Source organism: Apium graveolens, chromosome 6 (genome assembly GCF_009905375.1).
Source record: "Apium graveolens cultivar Ventura chromosome 6, ASM990537v1, whole genome shotgun sequence".
Taxonomy (NCBI): Eukaryota; Viridiplantae; Streptophyta; class Magnoliopsida; order Apiales; family Apiaceae; genus Apium; species Apium graveolens.
The window spans coordinates 247,758,460-247,782,098 of NC_133652.1; the positions used below are offsets into that span (position 1 = coordinate 247,758,460).

At 37.0% G+C, this 23,639-nt stretch overlaps 1 non-coding gene across 1 annotated transcript; it reads left to right on the forward strand.

The window, feature by feature from the left end:
- Window positions 1-6,652: 6,652 nt before the first annotated feature.
- LOC141669806 (small nucleolar RNA R71) lies at window positions 6,653-6,759 on the forward strand. The gene has a single exon (XR_012554064.1). It is a non-coding gene; the product is annotated as a small nucleolar RNA R71 (small nucleolar RNA).
- The last annotated feature ends 16,880 nt before the right edge of the window (window positions 6,760-23,639 follow it).

The following is a 23,639-nucleotide window of genomic DNA, read 5'->3' on the forward strand; positions in this document are numbered from 1 at the left end:
GAGGTTTTTAACAGACGATTGGGCTTTGATTCCCCATTTTCCCTATCTTTTATTCTCAAATTACTTATCTTTTATTCCCAAATTACCCGAGTTTCATAGAACTAACTCTTTCCTTGAGGCTATAGCTCGAGCTTTTTAAGAAATCAAATCCCAGGCTCCATCATGTCAACCTCTAGTCATGACCCTATCGATGATGTTCCTTTAATTATAAGAACGAAGAAGAAGGGGCTTAAACATAAAAGATTCCCTTAAGCCACCAAATTATTAGCCATAGAAGATTGGACCGATGACAAAATCATCCCTTCTACTTCTTATAAATCACAACCTCAAGTTATCAAATCTGATCCAGAGTCGGCTCATCCACCCATTTAGGATGATGAAGACGCAACAATGCATGAGGACGTGTCACCTGTTCAGGATGCGCCCTCACCTCATAGTGAAAGTAAGTTTGAGAAGAGGGCTCCTAATAGATATCTTCATTCTCCTCAAAAATCTGATCCCCCATTTGAACATTGGGTGCCCAAGGATGTTGAACTGGATATTGACTGGAAAGAAGGGAAGCTTGCATGCATTGGTCTTAATTCCACCGTTACAGACTTGGAGATAGGGTGGAGCATGAAGTACTATGACAATGAGGGCATCTGGGTGCATCCTCTTTACAAAATGAGGCCCCATCTTTTCAATGTCAAAAATCTCAGAATTTCTAGAATGGTGTTAAGCCCAAAATTACTTTCATTGGGTGTGGGCGCACCCTTGCATCCATACATTAAGAAGATCTTGAAGTGGTATAATATTGCGCCAATTCAACTCTCTCCAAACTCTTACAAGCTCGTGTAGGCTCTCTTCATGATGTATCATGATTGAAGTTAGGCGTTCCTCCCATGAAGGAATTTAGTTTTTTCTTTAGTATCAGAAAGTCCATCCCCGGGTATTATTTCTTTGTCGTTAATAAATGGCTCAACAACAAAGCGTTTAACGAGGGAAAGATTAGCCATGAAATATATTGGAATGAACCGTTCTTTTATCTATATGATGCGAAGAGAACTCAGATTCACTTCAACGTAGAACCAAGTAAAGTCTTGAAATTTGCCAAGAAAAATTTCAACCTCAAAGAGATGATTACAGAGGCCAACCTAAAAAGGGTTGGTACTCTTTCTGAGAGTATGGGTTCCATTTACAAGTATCATGAATTCTACAATGGGAAACCTGTTCCCACTACTTATGAAAAGGCTAAGGGATTTAGCATTAAAGAATTAGTCCAAATTGATATCAACAGAAAATTGATCTTGAAGGTAATACTAATCAGACGTGGGCGCGTCTTTATTGAGGACGCGTCCTAGTTAACTTTAACTTGCACAAACATACCTAAGTTTACTTTTGTTTCTTATATTGCATCGACTTGACGCGTCTTTTAGCTCAGACGTGCCTGGTAATATTACATACTTTTGCTGCTTGATTATTTATCCTGCGCTTAATGCATCACTTTTTTGTCAGATGTTAGACGCGTTCTCCTCGGAGGGTGCGTCATCATTTTGTGATTTGACTTGTACTGGTTTCTATTATAAAAATCCCTCTTTCTCTATACTGGACGTGTCTTCCTTTAAAGGTGCGTTCTGCTCTGACTTTCTTAATTCTTTCCTTGTAAAAATGACTTCTCTTTCAAAGAGCTTTGCTACTGGTGCCACCAAAAAGCCAAAAAATGGTAGAACAAAACACGTGGGTACAAAAAATGACCCAAAAACTTAAGACCCCCTGCTGTCATTGTCCCTTCTCCTTCTTCTCCAAACATTATCGATGCTTGTTAGGGCGAAAACACGCACTAATATTCATGCAAGTATACGCGTTCGCAAGTAGTATAAGATATAAATCAGATTCATTCCCACATAGACTGGTTTAGGTTAAGTTCAATTTATGCACCTATGCAACAATGTATGATTATCGCTCAATGCTAAGACAAATAACAAATTGGGTTTTTATTAAACTAAGAGATTATACTAAATAACATTAACTAAGAGAATTGAGGTTGAATTACTATATATGACAAATATGGGATTTTAATTTCATTACTACTTCATTCAATAGCCTTATTGTTCTTACCTTAGCATGTGATGGAGATGACACTAATCTAGATTACACGAAACTGATAAATGCCAACTTTCGTTGCACGAGTACCATTCTACCAGACATCCACAAAAGAGATAGAAGCTGAATAGGCACCAATTATATTGAGACCCTATATGTCTATAGAATTTGACAACATAACGGTTTAAGCATAAGTTATTTATATTGATTACATAGGGCAAGTAAAACGATTAGAGTTACCTATGAATCATGCATACACATACATGAACCTATGCTAGCATGGCAAGTTCTAAACCTCTATATTCACTGTCGCTTCAATAGAGATTAACACACTATCTTATATGTTAGCTACGCACATAAGACGAATAAGCACAACCAATACTAGGATATCAATCAATCACCACACACCAAGATATCAGAGCAATTTATTTATTGGAATCCATAAGTAAATTCGCTAGAATCCCATGACAACGATTAGTTCATAATTGAACTCATCGTCACCATGGGTTCCAATGAAAGCATGGTATAGATAAGGTCTTAATAAACTGAATAATAATTAAAGTATGAATAAACGAGATCTAGGTTCAACAAGAATGAAAACGAGCATCCAAAGTTACAACTAATTCAAAGAATCACAAGTTGAAAACAAGATCTTTTTTTTCAGAGTTGTTATGTGCTTCTAGGTCTTCTCCTTGGTATCCCAATCTTCCCGGATGATGAAAACCCTTTTTTTAAGTATATATACGCCCCTAGTGGACCTGGACCCTTAAAATCGTCAAATTCCACTCAAAAAAGGCTTTTTCAGCGAAATCAGCGATCAGCCGCGCCTTGGGCGGCCGCTCAGCTTTCCGGGCGGGCGCCTCAGCTCCCGGGCGGCCGCTCAGCTCTCCCGGGCGGGCGCCTGGAGCCTGTCTGGAAAAATTTCTGATGAATCTTATTTTGGCCATAACTTGAGTTCTACTCGTCAGAATTAGGCGATTCAACTGCCCACGCGAAACTAACGAGATTATCTACAACTTGACAATGGCCTTAGCTTCCAAATCTGATCACTTTTTATCATATTTCCTTTAAAAGCTCCTTTCTTCCTTTAACTGATACCTGAAATGCAATAACACAAAAACACATCAAAATACCAACAACTTGAGTCCAAAAGACCAATTTAAGCTTGTAATGAAGCATTCCAAGTGGATATAAAATTCACTTATCACACCCCCAAACTTGAATCGATGCTTGTTCTCAAGCATAAACAGACTCAAAACTACAAAACAAACCTAATGCATGAATACAACTACATGAATGCAACTAAATGATAATGCAATGGATCCGCTCAGAATAACCATAACCAAATGAATAAGCCAATGCCTCTAAGAATGCAATGACTTAAAACAGAGCTCGAATAAATCCCACAAACCAACTCATAAACCAGAAACGTGCGTGTGTGGAATGCTTAACAGATATCTCTCGATACTAGATCAATAACCATAACTTATCTATCATCGAAACAATCAAAAGTTTATAAACAGAATAGAAAATAAATGTATTATGACTCACAACACCTCCTCTCTACTAGAGTTATACAAGGATTCACACTATTATTGAACACATAACAATGATGCTTATTTCACCGTGCAATGAAGGAGGTCCCAAAAGACTTATGCAATAATACCCATGTAGCGAGCGTTAGGTTAGCGGATCCCAGACTATAAAAGCCTTTGGTCACTAGGCACAAAGTCCCCTAGAACTTAATAACTCGAGTATTAAAGAGCTCACTCTTGGTCAATTATGCATAAATACATACTTTTTTTTCTCTTTTTTCTTTTTTTTTCCCTTTTTTTTCAACAATTTCTTAATGAGTGCGTTTCGTTCCATCTCATTCAACCCTAGACTACTCATAAAAATGTGAGCCGGCTACTAGCCATTTGACACATAGCCTTACAACAACTAGCAATGAAATCCAAGTTTTTCTCCAGATAAAAAAATTAGTGTTTTTACGTCATTACGAGAATATCACAAATTCTAAATATAACCAAGTGATTAAATCTCAACAACAAATAAGTATGATCATGATCTAGATCAAAAGCAACCCTATAAGACTTTGTGAAAATTTTTGTTTCTGGCATGCAAATCAATTCATTAAGACTTAAACATCCCTTTATTCGTCATCACCACACTCAAATCAACATCAACTTATCAAATATCATAGTTCATCTTAAGGGATCATGCTAAATATGCATGCAAATGCAACTATATGAAATCACATAAAAACAAACAAATATGTCCTAAATGAATAATCATGTAAAAATATGAATGAACTACAACTAAACATGCAATATGAATCTATATGAATCTATATGGACACACACACTACTAATCCATACATTATCACCCCCAAACTTAAAATTTCAATGTCCTCATTGAAGGTAATAATAAGGCTTTCAGGCATACCTAATTAGCGGAAGAGTCACCCTCGTCGGGTGGAGGATCAGGTGGCCAATCAACCTCGCCACCAGTGTCTCGGACAACAGTATCGAAAGCGTGTGTCAAATCTTCAGTAAAATGATGGTGAATGTCGTGCATGGCCTCCATACACCTAGTCACTCGCCTGTACTACTCATCACCAACAACAGTCCTATCAACTACCTGTGGCGCATGAGAAGAACCCTCTATAGGCACTGGAAGATCCGTCCAGCCACACTCTACATCATCAAAAATATATCCCAACCCCTTATCATGGGGTGCACCTAAGAATGAATAACTCAAGTGATCTGGCTTTCGGTTGAGCTCAAGTATGGGAGCTTCTTGAGTAAATGGTTCAAAATGCTCCTAAGAAATTTTCAGCTCTGCTAACCCAAGAGAATCGAATGGCATATCCAACTTCCTCTTCCACGGAGGTGCATTCAAAACCTGCAGTTGCTCTACTTTAAAGCACTCCTCTTTAGCCGTGGGTAACTTTATTTCCTTGAACACATTAAAAGTGACCTTTTGATCGTAAACCTTCATCGAAAGCTCTCCTTTTTGCACATCGATCATAGTTCGGCCTGTAGCCAAGAATGGTCTTCCCAAGATGATGGGAATCTTCTTATCTTCCTCGAAATCAAGAATTACAAAGTCAGCAGGGAAGAAGAGTTTATCCACCTTGACCAAGACATCCTCCACTATACCTCGTGGATAAGCGATGGAATGGTCATCTAGTTGCAATGACATGTATATTGGTTTTGGATCAGGCAGACCAAGCTTCTTGAAGATAGATAAGGGCATCAGATTGTTGCTAGCTCCCAAATCACATAAACATTTGTCGAATGACAAGTTTCCGATGGTGCAAGAAATAGTGAAGCTTCCAGGATCTTTAAGCTTCGGAGGCAACTTCTGTTGCAGCACAACACTGCATTCCTCCATTAGAGCAACGGTCTCTAAGTCATCGAGCTTCACTTTTCGAGAGAGAATACCTTTCATAAAACTCGCATAGCTAGGCATCTGTTCAAGAGCTTTTGTGAAAGGTATGTTGATATGAAGTTTCTTGAACACCTCCAAAAACTTCTCAAACTGCTTATCCAACTTTTTCTTCTACAACCTCTTTTGAAAAGGAGGTGGAGGATAGATCTGTTTCTCCCCTATATTACCCTCAGGAGGAGTGTGTTCCACAGTAGTCTTCCTTGGTTCCACCTCTGCTTCAATCTGCACTTCTTCTTCAGCCACAACTGCATTTTCTGAAACTTGAGACTTTTCAGGCTCTTTGTCTTGCTGAATTTGGGGGCTTGCAACCTTTCCAGACCTTAGGGTGATGGCGTTCACCTGTTCTTCAACTTCCCTCTTGTATGGATTGGCTTCTGTATTACTAAGAAGCGTTCCCGGTGGTCGATTGAATAAGGCATTAGCAATTTGCCCTATTTGGTTCTCCAGAGTCTTGATAGAAATAGCCTGGCCTTGGCATATAAGAGCCTGGTTTTTGCACATAAGCCTCAACTCCTCCAATTCAGATTTTTCATTCGAAGATAGACCTGCATCATGATTTTGTTGTTGAATTTGGAGTTGTTGTTTTGGAGCAAATTGTTGCTGAAAACCAGGAGGGTTGAATAGATTATTTCCAAACTGCTGGAACGGCTGTTGCATCGCATTCTGATTATTACCCCAGCTGAAGTTAGGATGATTCCAGTTGTCAGGATAATAAGTGGAAGGAACTGGCTGCTGCGATCTCTGAAAGTTGCTCACAAACTGAGCCGAGTCACTAGATATAGCGCATTGCTCTGTCGCATGCGGACCTGCACACAGCTCACAAACACTAATTATCTGCTTAACACCATAGTTAGCCAGAGAATCAATCTTCATAGACAACACCTTTAGTTGAGCAGTGATAGCCGTGGCTATATCCACCTCAAGAACTCCTGCTACCTTGCTCTGTGGACATATCTGGTTTGGATACTGATATTCATTAGCAGCCATCAATTCAATTAGATCATAAGCTTCCTCATAGCTCTTTGCCCATAATGCTCTGCCTGCTGCTGCATCGAGCATGGGTCTGGACTGTGCTCCCAACCCATTGTAAAAACAAGTGATGATCATCCAATCAGGCATTCCATGATGAGGACACTTCCTAAGAATCTCCTTGTAGCGCTCCCAAGCTTCATATAAAGATTCTCCTGATTGCTGCGCAAATTAAGTAATAACATTCCTGAGTGCAGCTGTCTTCACCATAGGGAAGAATTTAGTAAGAAACTTCTGAGAAAGATCTTCCCAATTAGTAATCAAACCAACTGGTAGAGAGTGTAACCAGCTCTTAGCCTTTTCCCTCAGAGAGAATGGGAACAGTCTCAACTTCACAGCATCTTCAGAAACACCGTTGAACTTGAATGTGTCACATATCTCAATGAAATCCCTAATGTGCATATTGGGATCTTCTGTTGAGAACCCCCAAACTGGATTGAATTCTGCACCTATTGAATTATGCCAGGCTTGATCTCAAAGGTATTAGCTGTGATAGCTGGCCGGACAATGCTAGATTGAATGTCATTGATCTTGGGTTGAGAAAAATCCATCAAGGCTTTCGTTCATGCTGTTGGATCTCCTATTGTACTGAGTACCTGAAACACAAACAAATAAACCGTGAGAGTAAAAGAGTCTGAGTCAGTGAACAATAACGACCACTAATGACAAGCACATAAACTAAAAATTAACACCGAGTCCCCGGCAACGGCGCCAAAAACTTGTTAGGGCCAAAACACGTGCTAATATTCATGCAAGTATACGCATTCGCAAGTAGTATAAGATATAAATCATATTCGTACCCACAGAGACTGGTTTAGGTTAAGTTCAATTTATGCACCTATGTAATAATGTATGATTATCGCTCAATGCTAAGACAAATAACAAATTGGGTTTTTATTAAACTAAGAGATTATACTAAATAACATTAACTAAGAGAATTGAGGTTGAATTACTATATATGACAAACATGGGATTCTAACTTCATTACTACTTCATTCAATAGCCTTATTGTTCTTAACCTTAGCATGTGATGGTGATGACACTAATCAGATAACACGAAACTGATAAACGCCAATGATCCAGAGTACACATTTTCAAAGTTTGATGAAGAAGCCAAAAATAGGTGAATGACTTCAGGGTAAGAGCAGATGATTCCACCAAGAACAAAAGAATCATACTTGGATTGGATGAAGCTGAAGAGGACGATGACGCATCTCCACCCCTTCACCGCTCCAAACTCAGCCTCACCAATCTTCTCCAAAAGATGGTTATCAAGATGGCAACCAAGGCAAGAACTAGGAAGCGCCCCCATCCTAGGGTGCATCATCTCCATCTGTCTTGAATATTTTAAACGATTATGGGTGCAGATCCTTCTAAACCTTGCAATTTGTGAACTTATGGTTTTATTTAGTGTTGCTGGATGATAACTCTTTAAGTCCTTTGTGCCTTGAATTATTTCATGTGTGATGGTTTTATTTTCCATATCTTCCATCATTTATATTATATTATCACATAAGTGCATATCACAGAGTAGGGCATGTCCTCGAACTAGGGTGCGTCTTTCTTTACTCATAGAATATAATAACATGAAATAACTCATGTTATTTGCATTATTGATTTTATACCACAGGAGGACGCATCCTCGTATAAGATATGCCCTCATTCTTGTATGTTGCAATTCATGCATATTTTCTCAATGTTTAACTTGATTATTTTAATACTCCAGTAGTGTATCATGAGGGCGCCTTATAGCTAAGGTGCGCATTCCTCCTTGAAAAAGATAAACCACTATAGAGTAATTCCAAGTATTTGTAAAAATTCCATCTTGTTGCATTTCATTGTAAAGACAAGGGCGCGTCATGATCTTATATGAATTTTGACATGTTACTTAAATATTTCTCCAATCTTCTGCATTTGACTATTTAATCCTTTAGCGGGACACATCTCTTCTCGTGTTGATAAAAATCATTAACTACATATGCATGTAAAAAAGTAAGCAAGTACAAATCAACAAGTGAGAAATTTTCAAAGTCTTTATAAATAATGTGCTCCAGTGTTGAAATTACACCGGTCCCATGGCTACTATGTTATGCGGAGAAATTATTTTAGAAATACGATCCTTCAACCAGTCATAGGGAAGAGTAGTACATGCACTACCCCCTAGGCTATGAGGAATTTTATTGCTTCTAGTCTAATATTCAGGCATAGCTGTAACGCCCTCCAGACCCGGGGTATAAGTCTGGGGGTTACTCGCTAATCACCAAACCTGTACAATCTGATTAACAAATAATAAAGAATTGATTCTAAACCCCTTTAACACTAACCAGGATCTTTTTAGGTTGAAGTACGAAAACAAGAACCACTAACTACTTTATTACAAACCAAATTTAAATTCTTACAAACTCTCTTTATTACAAACCATTGTCTAACCAGTTTTAAACTAAGTTCATCTTTTATTCAAACACACACGCTAACTATCTACACTCCACCTGTTCGGGCAACTCAAAGCTTTCTTCCTAGATTGGGATCAATACCTTGGGTATGAGAGGATCCCGAGGTTTGACCCGCTTCTTTACCACTCGAGTCCAGATGGGTTTCATATTCCTTCTTAACTGAAAACAATAAGGTGAATAACAACAAAAAGGGTGAGCCAAAAATTGCTCAATAAGTCCGCAAAATATAAATAGTGTTTAAGCAGTTTAAGTGAAACGATAACCTGGGTATATCTCCAAAGATATAACCCCGCGAGAATAGAAAGAAGGCCATTACTGGCGAATACAAATGAACTAAACTGGACACAAGTTCACATCTATATCCTGCTGATCAGCCATGATACAGTGTAGATCTATATCCCACTATATAGATCCCGTCGGGCACCCATGCACTATGACCCATCTTAAGGATCTGGTTATGTCCCGGTCCTTAGGATTAATTAAACTTAATCCCCAAAGTATCACTATCCAGTCCATGGAATAGCAACCGGAACAATCGGTATGCTTTAACATATTCTAATCACCAGAATACATCAATATTTGTGAGTAACAATTGGAATATGAACAACGAATTCAAATGAAAAGGAGAAATCAAGAATCGAAATGAAATATGAACAAGCGAATCAAAAGAGAGCAAGCGTGATAAGAATATGAAGAAATATCACTATTCTGAAAGTAGAATAGGGAAAAAACTTGCCTTTTGCGCGACTCATTGCAAATATGTCACCTTCATCTATCACCGTCTCAACCTGCCTTGCTGGATTAGCTTCTGTTAGAGAAATAGACTGGTTTAGTCATTTCGTACTTCAATTGCATCTTGAATTGACTTCATATCGTTCCTATCGTCTACCCATGCGCTTATGACTGACTCGTATATTACATATTAGCAAGCAAGACTCGATCAACCACATAATACACATAAGCACATAATCATTTTTATAGTTAAAAATAATTTTTAGAATCAAAATCGACTCGCTGATCGCTCAAATGATCATTATCTGACTCGTTTCCTATTTTCGGACTTGTCTCGGCACGCAACTCAACTAATAATCAAACAAATAACAAAGTCAAGTAGTTTCTAGAAGAAATTAGGTCTTAATATTATTTTAATGAAATTATCTCATTTTTCTGAGTCAAAGGGCTTTCGTTTCACTCAAATCGGACTAACGGTTTAATTACTACGAATTAAACAAGGTTTAATTAATTAATAATCAATTATAATTAATTGATTATAATTAAATAATCCTTAATTATATTTTTAAATAATTATTTAATAATTATTATATTTTAAAATAATCAATCCTTAATTATTAGGATTAATTAAAATTTATTACAATTATTTACAAATTATTATTACTTACTCGATTAGATAGATTATTTACAAATAACTAATCGATACAACTAACTGTTACATTATTTATCGAATAAGTAATTATTATTCGCACTATAATCTAACTCAACGATCAACTACTCGTATAAATACGAGCTACTCGCATTCCTCGTATAATTATCGAATTATAAATCATATTATTCGATTATTTTTAATTTTATTTATTAATTAATTACTTAATTATTAAATAATAATTAATTAATTAGATAAATAAAAAAATAAAAAAATATTTTCGATTTTCTAAATTAATAAAATAATTTAAAAATTATTATTTATAATAATTATCAGATTTTAAAACTGATTTTTAATTGATTTTTAAAATTACTAAAATCTGATTTTGGATTTTATAAAATATAATTAAATAATTAAAAATCCAGAAACAGAAAATAGGTTATTGAATTCGGGTTTTAAAGATCAAACCCGGGTCGTACACCGGGTCGAAACCGGGTCGACCACGGGTCGCCAAGAACAGCCGTCCGGCTGCTCAGAATCCGGCACCGGCGGTCTGTTTCCTGCGAGGCTCAATCGTATCCAACACGTAATGATTCTGCACCGTTCTTGCTGCCACCCTAATTCAGATAATAATCTCGCTTAACATAACACCACTATCCTATTCTACCCATACGATTTCATAACCGAATTCATACTTATATGTATTATCGAAATACACATAGCAATTATGGTTCACATCTTCGAAAATTGGTTCGGTATTTAATTTCGAAAAATACGTATATTTGTCGTTTTGAAAAATAGGGTAATCGATTATACACAAAATATTTTGTTACGTCACGCAAATCGGTTTCATAAAGTTCAATTATATCTTCGTTCAACGTTTCCGACAATTACAGGTTACGTTCCCGTATTTTTGGAATTAATTTTCTGAAAATCGGGCAGCGTTTCCTCTATTTATCGGCCTACCCGTCGAGTCATCTCGACGTCAATCACGACAACGACAACCAATCCAATCCACAATTCGATTATCAATCCCAATCACCGATATAAATTCAATTATTGTTATTCGTATTTTATTTTTCTTTTCGTTTCAAAATTAACTTCTCAACTAATTTTATTTATTTATAATTTAGGACTCAGATAGAAATCATCATCGCCCACCGTCGGCTCATCACCGACGGCGGTAAAATTTATTGGTGCCCGAAATTATTCGGGTGTCCAAATAAATTTCACCGATAATCAAATCAAATTCCCGCACAGTTCAACAGCGGCAACACACACACGATGCATACATACACACACACGTGCGTGTATAAATACCGCCACCAAAACTGAATCAAGGCGGCGATGTCACCGAGAGGAAGAAAACAGCGACCAAGAAACCGGAAACAACAGGACTCCGGCGGCTAGAATCACCGAGAGGAAGGGGCAGAACACAAAGAGGCAAAAGGAGATAGAGAGATGTAGAGAATCGCAGGAGAAATCAGAGAGGAAGAGAGAAGAGATAAGAAGAGAGATGAGAGATTGATTAAGGAATTACCTGATCTGAAATGAACAAATGGGTTACCCGATTAAAAACCCTCCCCCCTTCTGCTGCGTTTTTTTTCTTTATTTTATCTTAATCCCGTTATTATCCCGTTTCGCATTGTAATTAACCATTTCAATAAATAATTTACGGGTAACAACCGCCCGAAAATTTTATCAGAACAGATTTAAAATTCCCAAGATAATTAAAACTAATTATCATAAAAATTTTGATAATTTTAAAAATCATTTTTGAAACGCACATCCGACCCGTATTTTACGATTTTAACGAATACACGTGCGGTTAAATGGAAGCCAGAAAATTTCCGAAATAATTTTAAAATTCTTGAAATATTCCAAACTTAATAAAATAAAATTTTCATAATTTTTGAAGCATTCTGGAATTAAATATTGATTTTACCATTAAATGAAATCATAAAATGATTTAAAGATAAATAATCAATAAAATATTGATTCCTAAATTTTATAAACTCCTAAAAATAATAAATAAAATTATAAAACAACAAAAATAATTTTAGGAGCAATTTTTAGCATTTATGAGCAGAAATAAATAAATATTTAATAAAAAATCATTTTGATACAAATTAAAGTCATACAGCTCAATAATTAATTATAAAATTAATCCTTGCTTTGAACAAATTACACACAATTTATAATAAAGCAACACACAGCTGACAGAACTATTCCCTATTTTATGTATTTAATAATTTAATGATTACATTTACATATCGGATCCGAAAATAGATTACTTAGTCGCTAAGTAACTGAAAAGACGATACGATTTTAATACCAAATTTGGATAATTATCAAAACAGAGCTTCCTATAAAATATTTTATATTAAATTAAGGTAATAATGTCTCGCCTTTTGAGAATATGGGTTCTTATCCATATATAAAATGGTTTGTGTATCGAAAATTTTACACCGGGACTAGTACAGGTCAAACCGTACCCCGGATCGAAAAAGTCAAAACATGAAAAGTGTTCGAAATTATCAGATTAGGTTAGAAAGGAGTTTTCGGAAGAGTTTCGGGTTGTAAAAATGCAAAAACGATTGAAGTGGGACAATTTCTTATTTTAAAAAGTAATTTTATAATTATGTAAAAATAATCATTGTTAATTCTATAAATCCTTAAAAATCATATGATTATCCAAAAATTACCAGAAAAATACCAAAATTATTTAGATTTAATTCTGGGTAATTGGAAATTAAAATATCTCAATTTTATCAGAAATAAACTGTTAGGAATATATGTGCATTAGTTTGATGATATGTTTAACAAAACACTTAAGTAGAAATTTAGTGTCTGTAGCCTCAACGGATAAGACCACTTTGGCTATCCGTTGATGGTGTAGCTTTACTTAGAAATAAGTCTAGTATTGTAGCATATTTCAGTCTCTGTATTTAAAATTGTAATTCTTAGAAGTTGAGAGAAACTATGAGTCATGTTGACTACTAGATGATATGCAGATAGGAAGGCCAATTGTAAATATTTCATGCCTTGTAATTTTGTATAAATGAAGTGGTATCAACGGATGACTTAAAAGACCTTCAACGGATGAGAAGCTAAGCTTCAACGGATGTCTCTAAAGCTTCAACGGATAACATCCTTCAACGGATGAGAGCATCAACGGATGAAAGCTTCAACGGATAACATCCTTCAACGGATGAGAGCATCAACGGATGAAAGCTTCAACGGATAACATCCTTCAACGGATGAAGTCATCAACGGATGAAAGCTTCAACGGATGTTCTGCTAATCAGCCGTTGATAAGTGGTAGTTGTACCTACAAGCAGAGGCACGTGGGTTGACAGAGAAAACTGAGATGTGGTAGCCGAATTTCAGGATCAACAGAAAAAGCAGCCGTTCTTCTTTTGTACAAAGTTGCAATAGTCAACAAAGTACTTGAGTGAACAGGAAAAGAAGCAAGTGAAGAACTTATTTTACTATTGTAATTTTATATTGTTTTTCACTTGTACACTTGGTAATATATATGAACCAAGAAGAAGCTAGTAATTAGAGAGATTTTTCCAGAGCTGTTAAGAAATATCTTGAGAGAAAATTCATCTAGTTTGTACTAGGATGCAGCTGTGATCAACATTGTTGAACACAGATTTTCTAATATACCATCTCTGGTGGAACAACAAATCCACCAGAAAAGTTTTTAAGGTCTGTTGTGTTCTTTACATTTGTGCTTGAATATATATCTGTCTGTATTAGCTTAAAGCAATTCACACACTTGTTCTTCTTGAACACACAACTTTATAAACTGCTCAAAACTTGAAAAAGTTTTGAGATTTACATTCAACCCCCCTTCTGTAAATCTCATTGTTAGTCTTCTAGGAATAACAATTGGTATCAGAGCAGGCTCTTGACACACAAAGAGTTTAAAGATCTTGGAATCTAACAAAGATGAGTAAGAAGGATATTGGAGTAAAGATCCCAGTTCTTGACAAAGACAGTTATCACCACTGGAAGGTGAAAATGCACCTTCATCTACTCTCCCAAGATGAAGGTTATGTAAACTGCATTGAGAATGGTCCTCACATTCCCCACAAAGTAGCCACAGTTGCTACGGCCACAATTGCTGTTGGTCAATCCATTCCAAAACCCAGAGCAGAATGGACAATGGAAGACACAGAAGAAGTCCACAAGGATAAGAAGGCTATGAACATTTTGTTTAATGGTCTTGACAAGGATATGTTTGATAATGTGATAAATTGTTCAACTGCCAAAGAGGTTTGGGACACAGTTCAGCTGCTGTGTGAAGGTACAGAACAAGTAAGAGAGAACAAAATGCAGCTTCTCATTCAACAGTATGAGCACTTTCATTTTGAAGAAAATGAATCTTTAAATGACACATTCAATAGATTCCAAAAACTGTTGAATGGACTGAAGCTGTATGGTAGAGTGTACCAGGTGAAGGATTCAAATCTTAAATTTTTGAGATCCTTACCAAAGGAATGGAAACCCATGACTGTTTCCTTAAGAAACTCTCAAGATTATAAGGACTTTACTCTTGAAAGATTATATGGAATCTTGAAGACTTATGAACTAGAGTTGGAACAGGATGAGGTATTGGAGAGGGGGAGAAAGAAAGGAGGTTCAGTTGCATTGGTAGCTGAAAATGAGAAAGAATGCAGAAAAGAAACTGTGAGATCTACATCAAGCTCCAAAGATGGTGTAAGAAATCCAGAATCAGACAAGGGTAAAGGGCAAGTTGCTGAAAATGAAGACAACTCCAGTCAAGATGACTCTGATGGTATTGATGAGCATCTTGCATTTCTGTCCAGGAGATTTGCAAAGATGAAGTTCAGGAAAAACACTAGAGCCACTAAACCCCATAAGAACATGGTGGACAAATCCAAGTTCAAGTGTTTTAATTGTGGTATGAGTGGACACTTTGCAAGTGAGTGCAGAAAGCCAACCTCTGAAAAGAAGAAATTTGAACAAGTAGATTACAAAAAGAAATATTTTGATCTGCTCAAACAGAAGGAAAGGGCTTTCATTACTCAAGAAAGAGACTGGGCAGCTGATGGAGAAGAAGAGGATGAAGACATGGAATATGTTAACTTGGCTCTCATGGCTGATTCTGAGGAGAATGAAGTTAGTTCATCAAGCAACCAGGTAATTACTACTGATATAACACAGCTTACTAAAGAAGAGTGCAATGATGCTTTTAATGACATGTCTACTGAACTGTATCATTTGCGTGTATCTCTTAAATCTCTTGCTAAAGAAAATAGTAGGATTAAAGAGAACAATCTGTTTTTAAGTAATAGAAATGCTGTGTTAGAAGATAAGTTAATTGACCTAGAAAAGACTAAGCTGCATTGTGTATCTGTTGAAAATGAACTAGCTGAATCTATTAAGAAAGTAGAAATACTTTCCAATCAATTAGAGAAAGAGCAAGAGGTGATTAAAGCCTGGAAAACATCTAGGGATGTAAGTGCTCAAATTGCCAAAGTCCAAGGAATTGAATCATTCTGTGAAACTGCCTGGGATAAAAATAAAAAGAAACTGGAATTAATTGATGGACTGTCAACGGATGTGGAATCAACGGATGATGAAAGTTATCCGTTGAAGGAAGAAAAGGAACATCCGTTGAAGGTTCCTCAATTAAAACAGGCAGATGTTTCTAAAAGAGAAAATCTAAAGAAACTCAACAAAAAGTTTGGTTCAACTTCAAAGAACTTTGTCAAAGAAGGAGCAAGCACATCCAAAGATGTCAGAAAGGTGAATGTAGGGCACATGACCTTAGAACAGTTAAACAATAGGCTCAAGATGGTTGAGGATAAAAAGGAATCCAAAAGGAAATCCAACAGAAATGGGAAGGTAGGAGTTAACAAACATAACAATTACACACCTGACAAGTATGCTCCTAGAAAAAGCTGTGTGCATTGTAGTAGTGTTAATCATCTATCTGCTAACTGTAAATCTATTAAGAAATCTCCCATAACTGTACCCTCTTCCATGCCTAACATGTCTGTATCACCTCTACATGCTCTGCCTGTTATGTCTCAACAAAATCCTTATGCACATTTTGCAAACATGCCATATTTTAACAATTCTTATCTTGCTGCATTCAGTATGCCTCAATTTCCATACAATATGCCAATGTGGAATAACATGTATGCACAATCCATGCCTAATAATACTATAAATGTGCTGGATAATGTTGTGACTAACCCTACACCTCAACCAACCACATCTAAGACCAAGGTTGACTCAAACTCACCTAAGTCTAAAGATGCAGGAGGAATGAAGTCTAGGAGAAAGGCTAACAAGAATGGACCCAAGGAAACTTGGGTACCAAAATCAAATTGATTGATTTTGTGGTGTGCAGGAAAATAGAAGAAATCTATGGTACTTGGACAGTGGCTGTTCAAGACACATGACTGGAGATTTCTCCCTGCTCACAGAGTTTAAAGAGAGAGCTGGCCCCAGCATAACCTTTGGAGATGACAGCAAAGGGTTTACTATGGGATATGGCTTGATTTCAACAAGGAATGTCATCATTGAAGAAGTTGCATTAGTTGATGGTCTCAAGCACAACTTACTGAGTATCAGTCAACTATGTGATAGAGGGAATACAGTTTCCTTCAATTCTGAAGCCTGTGTTGTCACTAGTAAGAAAGACAACAAAGTGGTTCTAACTGGAGTTAGAAAAGGAAATGTGTACTTAGCTGACTTCAACTCTACAGATGCAGAATCTATTACTTGTCTTTTCAGCAAAGCAAGTTCAGTTGAGAGTTGGCTATGGCACAAGAAGCTATCCCATTTGAATTTCAAGACAATGAATGATCTAGTCAAAAAGGACTTAGTAAGAGGAATTCCTCTTGTTGAATTCTCAAGGGATGGTCTGTGTGATGCTTGTCAGAAAGGCAAACAAAGGAAAGCATCATTTCAGAAGAAGCTTGAAACAACAATTGATGAACCATTACAGCTGTTACATATGGATTTGTTTGGACCAGTCAATGTATTGTCAATAGCAAGAAAAAGATATTGTTTAGTGATTGTAGATGATTTCTCAAAGTTCACATGGGTCTATTTTCTTGGATCAAAGGATGAAGCAAGTGAAATCATTATCAATCACATCAGGCAAGTCAATAATCATCCTGACTTAAAAGTAAGAAACATCAGGAGTGACAATGGAACTGAATTCAAGAATTTGACATTAAGGCTGTTCTGTGAAGAAAATGGAATCATGCATGAGTTCTCAGCTCCAAGAACACCTCAGCAAAATGGGGTAGTTGAAAGAAAGAACAGATCTTTAATTGAGGCTGCCAGAACAATGCTTGAAGAATCAAAGTTACCAACATATTTTTGGGCTGAAGCTGTTAATTGTGCCTGTTTCACTCAAAATATTTCTCTGATCAATCAAGCTAAAGGCATGACTCCTTATCAGTTGTTCAAGAAAAGAAAACCAACTCTAAACTTTCTTCATGTCTTTGGATGTAAATGTTTTATACTAAGGAATCAATCTGACCATAAAGGGAAGTTTGATGCAAAGGCTGATGAAGGAATATTTGTTGGTTATTCAGCTGGAAAATCTTATAGGGTCTACAATCTAAGAACCAACATTGTTATGGAATCTGTGCATGTTGTGTTTGATGATAAAAAGATTGATGGACTAACAGATGAGGAACATTATGAGAGACTCAAATTTGACAATATTGAAATATATTGTGATGATAGTGAAGAAGAGATTGATGGAGACGACACTTCAAAAGGAATACAAAATTTGCTCCTGGATAATGCACAAAATTCAGCATCCGTTGAAAGACATTGTGCATCATCCGTTGAAGTACTTAATGAAACATCCGTTGATCATAGCTCATCAACTGATAATCAATTTACATCATTAATTGATGGAACTCCAAGTTCCCTGCAAAGGACCAACAACTCAGGGGGAGTTTCAACTAATCAAAACTCTATCTCACATCATGACAATACTGAGATCACCTCATCTAGAGCTCATCTTCCACCTCAAAGGAAATGGACCAAGAATCATCCCTTTGAACTGATCATTGGTGATGCATCATCTAAAGTGCAAACAAGAAGAGCTACTCAAGATGAATGTCTGTATAGTAGTTTTCTATCTCAGGAGGAACCTAAGAAAGTGGAAGAAGCCTTATTGGATCCAGATTGGATATTAGCTATGCAGGAAGAGCTAAACCAATTTGAGAGAAACCAAGTTTGGAAGCTGGTACCCAAACCAAAGAACAAGAGTCCTATTGATACAAAATGGGTATTCAGAAATAAGATGGATGAAAATGGCATTATCATAAGGAATAAAGCCAGATTGGTTGCTAAAGGCTATTCTCAGCAAGAGGGAATAGATTTTGATGAGACATATGCTCCTGTTGCAAGACTTGAAGCTATCAGAATCTTTCTAGCCTATGCAGCCCATGCCAATTTCAAAGTCTATCAAATGGATGTCAAGAGTGCATTTCTAAATGGGAAATTAGAGGAAGAAGTCTATGTAAGTCAACCTCCAGGATTTGAAGATCCAAATTTTCCAGACTATGTGTATTATCTGTTGAAAGCACTCTATGGACTGAAGCAAGCACCTAGAGCCTGGTATGAAACATTATCAAAATTTCTTTTGGAGAATCACTTCACTAGAGGTACTGTTGATAAAACTCTCTTCTTTAGAAATGTTAATGGCTCTAGTATACTTGTTCAAATTTATGTAGATGACATAATATTTGGTTCTAAAGATAATAATCTTTGTAAGAAGTTTGCTAAGCTAATGCAAAGCAATTATGAAATGAGCCTAATGGGAGAACTAACCTATTTTCTTGGTTTACAAATTAAACAAGTTAGTAATGGAATTTTCATTAGTCAAACTAAATATATTCATGATCTTTTAAAGAAGTTTGACTTAATGGAATGTTCATCTGCAAAAACTCCCATGGCCACTGCCACCAAACTTGAATTAAATAAGACTGAAAGGTCTGTGGACATTACAAGTTATAGAGGCATGGTTGGTTCACTTTTATATTTAACTGCTAGCAGACCAGATATAATGTTTGCTACATGTCTGTGTGCGAGATTTCAAGCTGATCCTAGGGAGTCTCACTTAATTGCTATCAAGAGAATTTTCAGATATCTCAAGGGTACACCAAATTTAGGAATTTGGTATCCTAGAGAATCTGGCTTTGATCTAATTGGTTATTCAGATGCAGACTATGCAGGTTGCAAAATAGACAGGAAAAGTACAACAGGCTCCTGTCAATTCCTGGGAAACAAGCTTGTATCATGGTTTAGCAAAAAGCAAAATTCAGTCTCTACTTCTACAGCTGAGGCTGAATACATTGCTGCTGGAAGTTGCTGTTCTCAAATGTTATGGATGAGGAATCAACTCCTTGATTATGGACTTCATGTTGATAGAGTACCTATCTTTTGTGACAACACAAGTGCCATAGCCATAACAGAGAATCCTGTGCAGCACTCAAGGACCAAGCACATTGATATTAAGTACCACTTCATCAGGGAGCATGTCATGAATGGTACAGTAGAACTACATTTTGTTCCAAGTGAACAACAAATTGCTGACATATTTACCAAGCCACTTGATGAATCAACATTCACAAGATTGGTAAGTGAGCTAGGTATGCTTAATTACTCTTAAAATTCATGTCTTCTTTGCAATTTGATGTGGAGCCTGAAATATATTAGTTGCTAGAACAAATTTGACTTTTAACAAAGTTTATTCCATCAACGGATGTTCCCTATCCGTTGAAAGTCAAAATTGCTCTATCAACGGATATTCATTATCCGTTGAAAGACAAGTATATCTCTGGAACTTTTATCCGTCAACGGATAAAGCTGAAGTACCTTTCAACGGATGACAATTTACATTATCCGTTGAAATGTCACATCAGACGTTTGAGGTGTTTCACAGCCGTTGATTCTATTTTCTTAACCGTTGATACCATACATACATCTGTATGTATTGGTTTTAAAGGTAGTTATTAGAATACTTACAGTTTATTCTTAAACGGCTGAAATTCACTAACACCTATTTATTGATTAATCCTTTATTTATTTTTTTTTTTTGAAAGCATATAAGCCCTTCTGATTGTTCATTATTACTTTACGCTTTCTTAGAATTTCAAGCATTTACCATTTTCTCTCTGCAAAACCCTCAAGTTATTCTCTGCAATTTCTACTCACAACAATGGCACCAGTCGTGAAGATTATGTCTCAATCTGGGTTCATCTACGAGAAGAATAATTTCATAGCTCTGGTAGAGAAGAATGAAGCCCACTCAGATTATCACAAAATGATGGACTTCATCAAAAACTGTAAACTTAGCTATGCAATGCTGGAAGCCCCAACGATTTTCTGTGAAGTAGTTGAGGAGATTTGGACAACTGCTGAGTTCAACTCCATGGATATGACTATCTCCTTCACTCTCAAAGGTAAAAATCACTGTATAAACTGTGATGACTTACAAGCATGTTTTAAATTACCTGAGAACAATGCCATGACACCACACACTGATAGTGATGTATCCAGCATGTTAGATTCCATAGGTTACTCTCTTAACTCTGCTAATTTAGGGGGTATTAGACGAAAAGGCCTTAGGAAAGAATGGAGTTTTCTTGGGGATGCCTTCATAAAGGTTTTCTCTGGGAAAATTAGTAATTTTGATGCCATAACTTCATCTCTTGTTAACATGTTCTATATGCTTGTTTCTGATAGGTACTTTAACTTTAGCAACTATGTGATGCTAGAATTAGGTACTAGATTAGGTAACAAAGCTAATAGACCTAATAACATCTATTATGCTAGATTCTTTATGTTATTGGCTAACCATGTTGCTGAAGGTTTAGTCATAATCAATGAGAATAATAAACTCAAGTGCTGGGCACAAGAGAAAAGAGTTCTTGCAGACTTGAAGAGAATGGATCTTAACAGCAGTGTGCAATTGGTATATTTACCAATCATGAATGCACCCCAGGTAGGTGAGGTAATTGCTTCTACAACTCCTACTTCTTCCAACCCCTCTATTTCTTTATCTTCTAGTGTGGCCATGAAATCTGTGTCAATGCCCCAACAGATTTCTACCAAAGTCACCAAATCCAAACTTTCAAAATCCAAGACAAAGAAAACCACCTCTGTTGTTTCTCAAAAGACAACAGTTGTAACAACAACCATTAACCCTGAGGGAAGTGATCAGGGTGTGAGTGGTGAGGGGAGGGGTGAACATCAAAGAAACCCCCAGGATAAGGAAGGAGAGTTGAGTGCTTCCCAAGCTAGCCAAGCCCCAGTTTCTCAAAAAGCTGTGGTGGTTGAAAAGGTCTCTAGCACATCCCTAGTAGCATCCTCCCAAAAGGATGTTACTATTGAAAAGAGTTCCCATCCAGGAACACAGAACAAAAGAGGGAGGGACACTAAAGCCAAACACTCACCTACAAAAGCCTTTATTAGAAGAAAGAAGGCTAGAACCCAATCTTCTACACAGGGTGCACACACTGCACAGAAACATCCATCTGTCTCTGTGCCTTCTCAAACTCAGTTTGATGTGACTCCAATAAATGTGGAGTCACAGCCCCATTCTCTCACAATAACTACACATCAATCACCAAATGCTTCTTCACCATCTCTGGATGTGGATATGCTATTCCCATCAATTCCTGATTCTCCCTCTTTACAACTCAGGGAGGAGCCCCACTCAAATACAGGTGATCATCATCTTTTAGATGATTTGTTGGATCACCCGCAAATTCTTTCAGATATAATTGAAGGATCTGTATCAACACATATCAAATCAATCTATACAGATTCAACAGTTATATCACTTTCAATTTCATCTTCTTTTCCTTCTTCAATGGATATCACTCATCCGTTGACAAGTGGTTGCTCTTCAACGGATAAGCTTAACAGCAGTTATCCGTTGATAACAACAGTTTCAACTTCAACGGATATTCCACATCCGTTGATAGTCTCTACACAAACAACTGAAATGATTCCAAGTGTAGAAGACATGAATACTGTGCAATCACTTTTAGGATTGAGGGCAGGGAGTGAAAATTTGAGTGAGAGGCTGGGTTGCTCCCAGGCAAAAGGAGAGATTGAGAGCACAAAAATGCATGCTATTTCTTCCAGCATGGCAAAAGTCAGTGAGTGGAGTACCACCTTAGAAGGTGAAGGTGAGGGAGTGAGATGTGTGAGCCAGGGGGAGCCCCTGATGCAAGAACATAGAGAAAAAGAGAGAAAAGCAGGTACAGTTGATACAAGGGTGGAACCAGCCATTGCTCATGAGTCAATGATTGTGGATGATGCTGAAAAGGAAAGACAATTTCAGCAACATTACAAAGCTGTAATTGATAACATTTCCTTGGATGCTGACACTTTTACTCATCCTGTGACAGCCTATCAACTGTTGGCTGCTCAGGGCAATGAGGAGGCAGAGAGGACACTACATCTAGTGCACTCAACAGAATCTCTTCAAAGGGATAAAGCTGCTATTAACAGGATGCCTTCTACAGCTGGTGAGCCATCTGAGGAATTTGGAGTAAATTCTGATGATGATGACTCTATTTCTTCTGATGGAAGCATGAACATAGGGGGAGATGAAGACCCTAGTTCCATTTCTAATCTACCTGAATGGGCCCTGACTAAGGAGCATAGAACAGGTGAATTCAATGTCCACCTGGTCAAACAAATCATCACTATTCAACAGGCCATTCAGAACACTTCAAATGCAAATATCAAGGCTATCCTCCAAGCTCACCTGGACTCACTGCATCTCATGAAGTTGCAGAAAGTAAAGCAAGATATGAGTCTAAATGATCTCAGGAAAGATATTGCTGACTTGAAATCCTTCACTTCAGAAAAATTGGATTCAGTCATGCCCTATGGTACTTTGCAGGACTTGGTTTCGAGATTGAAAAAGGAATCAGTTACTGAACAAAGGCTGGCCAAGTTGGAAGACAGAGTTCAAGGAATTGAAGATTCTGTGGCCACCCTTCTTCTCAACCAACAATCTCAAACCAATCTCCTAATGCAGCTGGCAAAAGCACAAGGCTTGACCCCTCTCCTTGATGATAACAAAAAGGGGGAGAATAACAGGGAAGGGGAAGGAGAGCCCTCTACAAAGATTCAGATATCTAAAGTGCTAGTTCCTGCCATCACTACCTCTCCAATCATTCAAATCAAGGGAAAATCTGATGGAATTGATT